The sequence below is a fragment of the Crocuta crocuta genome, unplaced genomic scaffold (genome assembly GCF_008692635.1).
Source record: "Crocuta crocuta isolate KB4526 unplaced genomic scaffold, BGI_CrCroc_1.0 scaffold482, whole genome shotgun sequence".
Classification (NCBI taxonomy): domain Eukaryota; kingdom Metazoa; phylum Chordata; class Mammalia; order Carnivora; family Hyaenidae; genus Crocuta; species Crocuta crocuta.
This window is the reverse complement of record NW_027527459.1, coordinates 993205-999625: the sequence shown is the minus strand read 5'-3', so window position 1 is coordinate 999625 and position 6421 is coordinate 993205. Positions and strand designations below refer to the sequence as shown.

General features: G+C 37.6%; 1 protein-coding gene across 1 annotated transcript in view; it reads left to right on the top strand.

Annotated features, from left to right (window-relative positions):
• Positions 1 to 6421, top strand: part of THOC2 (THO complex subunit 2) — a 112518-nt gene that overhangs the window by 45719 nt on the left and 60378 nt on the right. The gene's annotated exons all lie outside the window — the stretch shown is intronic.

The window sequence follows — 6421 nt, the reverse complement described above, 5'->3', positions numbered from 1 at the left end:
GTTGAGACCGTTACTGTGGAAGACTCTGTTAGCCTTCTAAGCATTAGATTTATCTGATTGCTTTTCCATGGTTGATTTAATTTGTTCTTTGTTTCCTGTTTGTCTTATGTACTTAGAGTTAGGTGTAAGAGCTAACATTTTACCTGTGTCCAGGTAAAATATTTAATGGCAAAAGGCTTCATAGATTGTGCTATATGTTTCATACCACATAACATCTCATACCTGCCTGACTTTTAATGTTCCAATAAGTTGATGACAGTCTAATCCCTTTATTCAACAATGACCTTTCCTCTCATATTAATAGGAAGTTATCTGTAGGTTGATATTTTGGCACCATGTGACTATCCAGTTTATCATTAATGTTACATTAAGTGGTTTTGTATACATGGATAATCTTTTCCTGAATCAGTTATTTCCTTAGGGGGTTCCAAATTATTGATTTACTAATGTTATCATGCCTTCTACATTTATTAGCTGTTATTCTTCTGTAAAGAAGAATTGTTCCTTCTCAACTTGGGTTGTTTGTTATTCTGAAATACAGTTCTACTGGAAAGATAGGACAGATGCTTCCTTCCGCACCCCCAAGTCCCATTAATTACTAGCTTTCAGAGTAAAGAATTTCTTTAGTGGCCACCTCTAAAGGTGACATGAGTGGTATGTATGTATGTCAGTGAGAGAAAGATAAGAGAGACAAAACACTTTGTGCACATGTGTGCTTTGACTTAGGTTTTCAAAGAATCAATGTGGTTATGGTAACAGTTGGTAGTTAATGAGCTTCTGAATATATTTTGAAGGATAGAGCCAATGGTATTTGTTGATTGATTAGATACAGGATGTTAGAAAGTAGAGTAAAGGCTATTTCTAACTTTTTTTGGACCGAGCAGTAAAAAGGATAGTGTTATCATCAACTGAGATAGAGTAAATTTTGGGTGGAATGGGTTTGGCATATTGGGGGAAGGAATCAGGAAATCAGTTTTGCAGATGTTAAATTTGAAGTGTCTTAGATATCCGAGTGAGGTGTTGAGTAAATAACTGGATGTATAATTCTGGTATTCAGGAGAAAGGACTGGATTAGAAATAGAAATGTAGGTGTCAAAAGGATGTAGATCATATTTAAAATTGTGATACTGGATGAAATCATCAAGAGTTGGTTATAGAAACACAAGAAGAGAACCCAGGGCTGAGCCTTGGCACTCCAATGTTAAAGAGCCCAGGAAAAGAGGGGGAATCAGCAAAGGAGATATAGAGAAGAAACGCATAAGATAAGAGAAAAACAAAGAGAATATAGCATATTGGAAGCTAAATGGAAGAAGGAATAATGAATTCCGTTAAATGCCTCATCTTAAATGATTAAAATTTGGTCATTGGATTTATCAGGGAAGGGCAAAGCTAGCCATTTTGGTAAAGTTGGGGTGGTGTTAAGAAAGAATGGGGAGAGTGGAATTGGAGATAGTGAGAATAGAGAACTCCATAAAGGAGTTGTTACAGAGAGGCACAAAGGTAGTTGGCAGGGGAAGTGAGCTCAAGAGAGGTGAAGTTCTGAAAACGGAAGGGAAAACGTATTTTTATGCTAATAGGAATGATTGAGTAGAAAGGAGGAAAACTGGTGATAATAGGAGAGAGAGGAAAGAGTTATTGGAGTAATGTTCTTGAATAGGCTAGAGAGAAGAGTTTATGGTATAAATGGATAGATTGACTTTAAATGAGAGTATAGAGAATTCATCTAGAATAACAGTTGGAAAGGCAGCACATATAGGTACAGATGTTGGTAGATGGATAGATGTGATGGTGAAAGTTTGCAGAAATTTTAATGATTGCTTCAGTTTTCTTGCTGAGATTGAAAACAAGGTCATCAGCCGAAAGAGGGTGAGAGAGGAGGTATTGGAGGTTAGGAGAGAATGTAGAAAATAGTTTATATAGGAGAGTGAATGGATGAGAGATATAGAGTATGATTGTCCAGCAGCATTAAGGATCCATCTGAGGGTGGATATGTGAAATTGACATTTTGGAGAGGCTGTAGTTACTGGTAATATTAAAATTTAGGTTATGGACTGAATGGCTGAGCTGGAGTAGAGGAGAAGATCTTTGGCAGAGAAGAGTTCAAGGAGCCAAGAGGCCAGCATGATGGAAGTATCATTTACATATATATGAAAACCTCTAAAAAATTAAAAATTAAGAAAGAAATAGAGTCGTACATAGTGGCAGTGAATCAGAAGCTATAAGATCATTGCTAAATGAAGGGCAGTGACCCATGAATAATACATAGATGGCAACAGTAGGACCCGACCGAGAATGGCAGAGTAGGGAACCCTAGAGCTCTGTCTGTCCATAAAAGCGACTAATGAACCGGCAACAGTTGTCCATCAACTTAACAGAATTCTGGATAGTAAAAATAACGTACAACTGAGGAAAGGCTTGGTGAAGAAAGAAGCTGCTGCTGGGCAAAGAGAGCACTTTGATGTTGTAAATTGCCTGCCTACTGTCCCTCACATCCAGATCAATGATGGCCACGAAGATAGAAGCCTGCACTCCTAGTGTATAGGTTGCTCATGCCCGGGGACACAAAGAATTGTGAGTTGCGACCTCTCTGGCTGTTCTCTGAAGGACTGGTATAAGGGTCTGTTTTTGTTTTGCCTGACTAGGAACATCTCCAGAGCTGGGGTGGCTTTTGCCAAAAGGATTTGAAGACACAGCTACTAGCTTTAGCAGCTTGGAACAAGAGACAGCAGTGACAGAAGCAATAGAGAGACTGAAAGCCTGGGAAGAAAGAAGTTGGCTAAGGAGATAGCATGTGCCAGGGAATTGGAACAAAAGGCCATGCTTATGTCCAGAACTGGATACATAATTAGAAGAGGGCTGAAAAGATCCTAAGCTTTTCCCTCTGGCTGGCCTTTGGGCTCTGCCCAAGCAGGAAGTGAAGACTAAGAATTGTAAATGACCTGCCCAAGTGTTGAGGCATGCCCTAACACAGAGCCAGTATGTAAAGACTGGGAGAGTGTTTTTTCTCTTTCTGTTTTTCTTTTATTCTTTTTTTGGGCTTCAGGCCCTTAAGAAAACTCAAAATTCCAGCTGATCACTAAGCTAACAGAACAGATTTCAGTGGCCACACACAACAATAACGTAGATTCTATAAGTCGTCACAAAATAAGAAAACAACAAGAACCCACATTAAGCGTCAACAAACCCCAGAGATGGGGCATAATTTGATTTTCAGAGTTGCCAGTATTCGGTTTTCAAAAAGAGATAATGAGGTATGCAGTGAAACAAAGTATGGCTCATTCACAAGGGAAAAAAAAATAGAAACTATCCCTGAGCAAGCCCAAGAGATGGAGCTATTAGATAAATAATTTAAATCATCAGTCCTAAATATGTTATGATCTGTAGGAAACCATGGGCCAAGAGCTAAAGGAAACCAGACAGAATATCAGTAAAGAAGTCGAAATTATAAAAAAGGAACCAAACAAATTTCTGGAGTCAAAAAGTATGATAAATGAAAAATTGACTGGAGAGGTACAACAGCAGATTTGAGAAGGCTGAAGAACCAATAAGCCAACTTGATGAGCCAGTTGAGGTTACCTGGCATGAGGAGCAGAAAGAGAAAAGAATGAAGAAAAATGAACAGTCTAAGAGACTAGAAGATATCATTCAATACCAGTGTGTATATTGGAGTCTCAGAAGCAGAGGAAAGAAAGGGATAGAAAGCATTTCAGAAAAAATAATGGTTGAAAATTTCCCAAATGTGATGAAAGATATGAATCTACACATTGAAGAAACCCACAAACACCAAGCGGGATCAACTCAAAGAGATCCACACCAAGACACATTATATTATACTCAAATTATTGAAAGCCAAAGCCAAAGATAATTTTGAAAGCAGCAAAACAGATGTGACGCATTGCATACAAAAGATCTTCAATAAGATTAACAGTTGATTTTTCTTCAGAAGGCATTGGGTGGCATATATAAAATGCTGAAAGAACAAAACTGTCAGTAAAGAGTTCTGTATCCAGCAAAACTATCCTCAGAAATGAGAGATTATTCCAAGATAAGCAAAAGCTGGGAGAGTTTGTCACTAGTCGACCTGCCCATACAAGAAATGGTAAGGAGAGTCCTTCAGGCTGAAATGAAAGGACACTAGACAGTAATTTGAAACTGTATAAAGAAATAAAGAACATTGGTAAAGGTAACTACATAGATAAACAAAAAAGCCAAAATTACCAATATTATTGTAGGTTTTGGTTTGTAGTGCCTACTTTTTTCTTATGTGATTTAAAAGACAAAGGAATAAAAACAATTATAGATTGAATTGGCACATAATGTAACAATATAAAAGGGGGAGGGATTGAGATGTATAGGTACAGAGTTTTTGTATACTATTGAAGCTAAGTTGGTATTAGTTCAAAGTACATTATTAGAAGTTTAAAATATTAATTGCAATACCCACTAGGAAAGTAACTAAAAAAGAGAAAGGGAGGGGATCAAAAAGGTACACTACAGAAAAAAACACAAAAGAAGGCAGTAATGGAAGAAATGAGGAACACAAAATGATGTATGTAGGGAACAAATAGCAAAATGGCAGAAGTCCTTCCTTGTCAGTAGTTACTTTAAATGGATTAACATTTATAAATGGATTAAAATTTGTAATCAAAAGGCAGTTTGGCAGAATGTTTAAAACATTCAGCTATATGCTTATCATAAGACTCACTTTTAGATCAGATAGAAATGTGTTCGAAGTGGAAGTATGAAAATAGATATCCTATACAAATAGTATCCAGGAGAGAGCTGGGGTGGCAGTGCGAATATCGTGCAAGATAGACTTAAAGACAAAAATTTTTACAGTAGACCACAAAGGACATAAGAAGATAAAAGTTATAAACACATATGCACCGAACAGAGCCTCAAAATATATGAAGCATACATTAACAGAATTGAAGAGAGAAATAGTTCTACAATAATTGTTAGACATTTCCATACCCCACTTTCATTAATGCATAGAACAACTAGACAAAAGGAAACAGAGGACTTGAACAGCCACTATAAACCAATGAGACTTAGCAGACATACATAGGAAACTACCTAGCAACAATAGATTACATATCCCCTAGTGTACACGGGGCATTCTCCAGGATAGACCCTATCTTAGACCACAAAACACTTCTCAGTAAATTTAAAACATTGAAATCATACAAAATATTTTCTTTGACCACGGTGAAATGAGACTAGATCACAGCAATAGTGAGGGAGAGTGACTGGAAATTCAGAGCTGAGTGGGCTTTAGGGGAGGGTGGAGGGAGAATACTCTGAAAACAACTATAAAAAAACAAAGATGACTCATACCCCACCTCTAGGCCTAGTAGTAGTGTGAGGGTTCTGGGGAAAATAGCCACCACTTGATTGGGTTATAGTGAGAGGTGTTTCTGCAGAGTGCTAGGCTCTGAGTAAGAAGGTAAAGGAACAGAGGAGAGGTTCAGGATATATAGGGGGTTTTGCTGAGGATGGATTATGAGTTCCAGAGGATTCCATGGAAGTTTTTCAAGAATGCAGAAAGGTGGGTTGGGACAGGACAGGGATTGTGCAGAGCAGTATGAGGATTAGAGTATGGGAGTTGATGTTTTGCCTGGGAGTCGGGCTTCTTGTGGTGAACTCATTAAAACAGAGATAATGGGAGTAATGAGAGTGTTCCTGGTGGATCCAAGTCAGATAATATGCTTTTGTGGGTTTGCTCTGAATCCCTGACCAGTTGTTTTTTATGGGAAAATGCTTTGATCCTAAATAAACATTTAAATATTTAGAATTAAACTTGAGTTGACTGTCTTAACAGACTGTCTTAACAAAGAGAGTGAACAATGCTTTCTTTCTATGATATCCATTAGTTTAGTCAGCTTCCTTTGTTATGTCCATAACACCTATCACAGTTGTGGGGAGCCTTACAAAGAACTTGTTTTCAGCGTTGAGTAGAAGCAGAACATAATGTGTTGTCACTGTTTGCTTTTTATTTGCATTTTGCCATTTAGTAATTGCCAGTTGTCCTGGCTTCAGTCTTCCATTCACTTGACCCTGAGCAGGTTAGAAATTTGGGGGAAAAGTCTTTTTGATAACATTCAAAGGTTCTTCTGTTTCTGTGTAGGGTCCACAGGGCTGGCTTGGTTGGAATTGACCATTCTGTATTTTAAAATGTTGATTTATCCATGTGTAATATGTATAGACACGTGTGTTGAAGGGGAAATAATTGATAAGCAGATATACTTAGCACAAAACCCAGGAAATAAAAGAACAGGGAGAAAAGTATAAAGCAGACACAGTTTGACGTTTCCAAATTTGTCTTTCTTGTCTGTCTGCATCTCCACTAGGAACTACTTGAAAAAGCAAGTTAAGAACACACATATAAACTGAAACCAAAACTAATTATTATTGCAGGGTT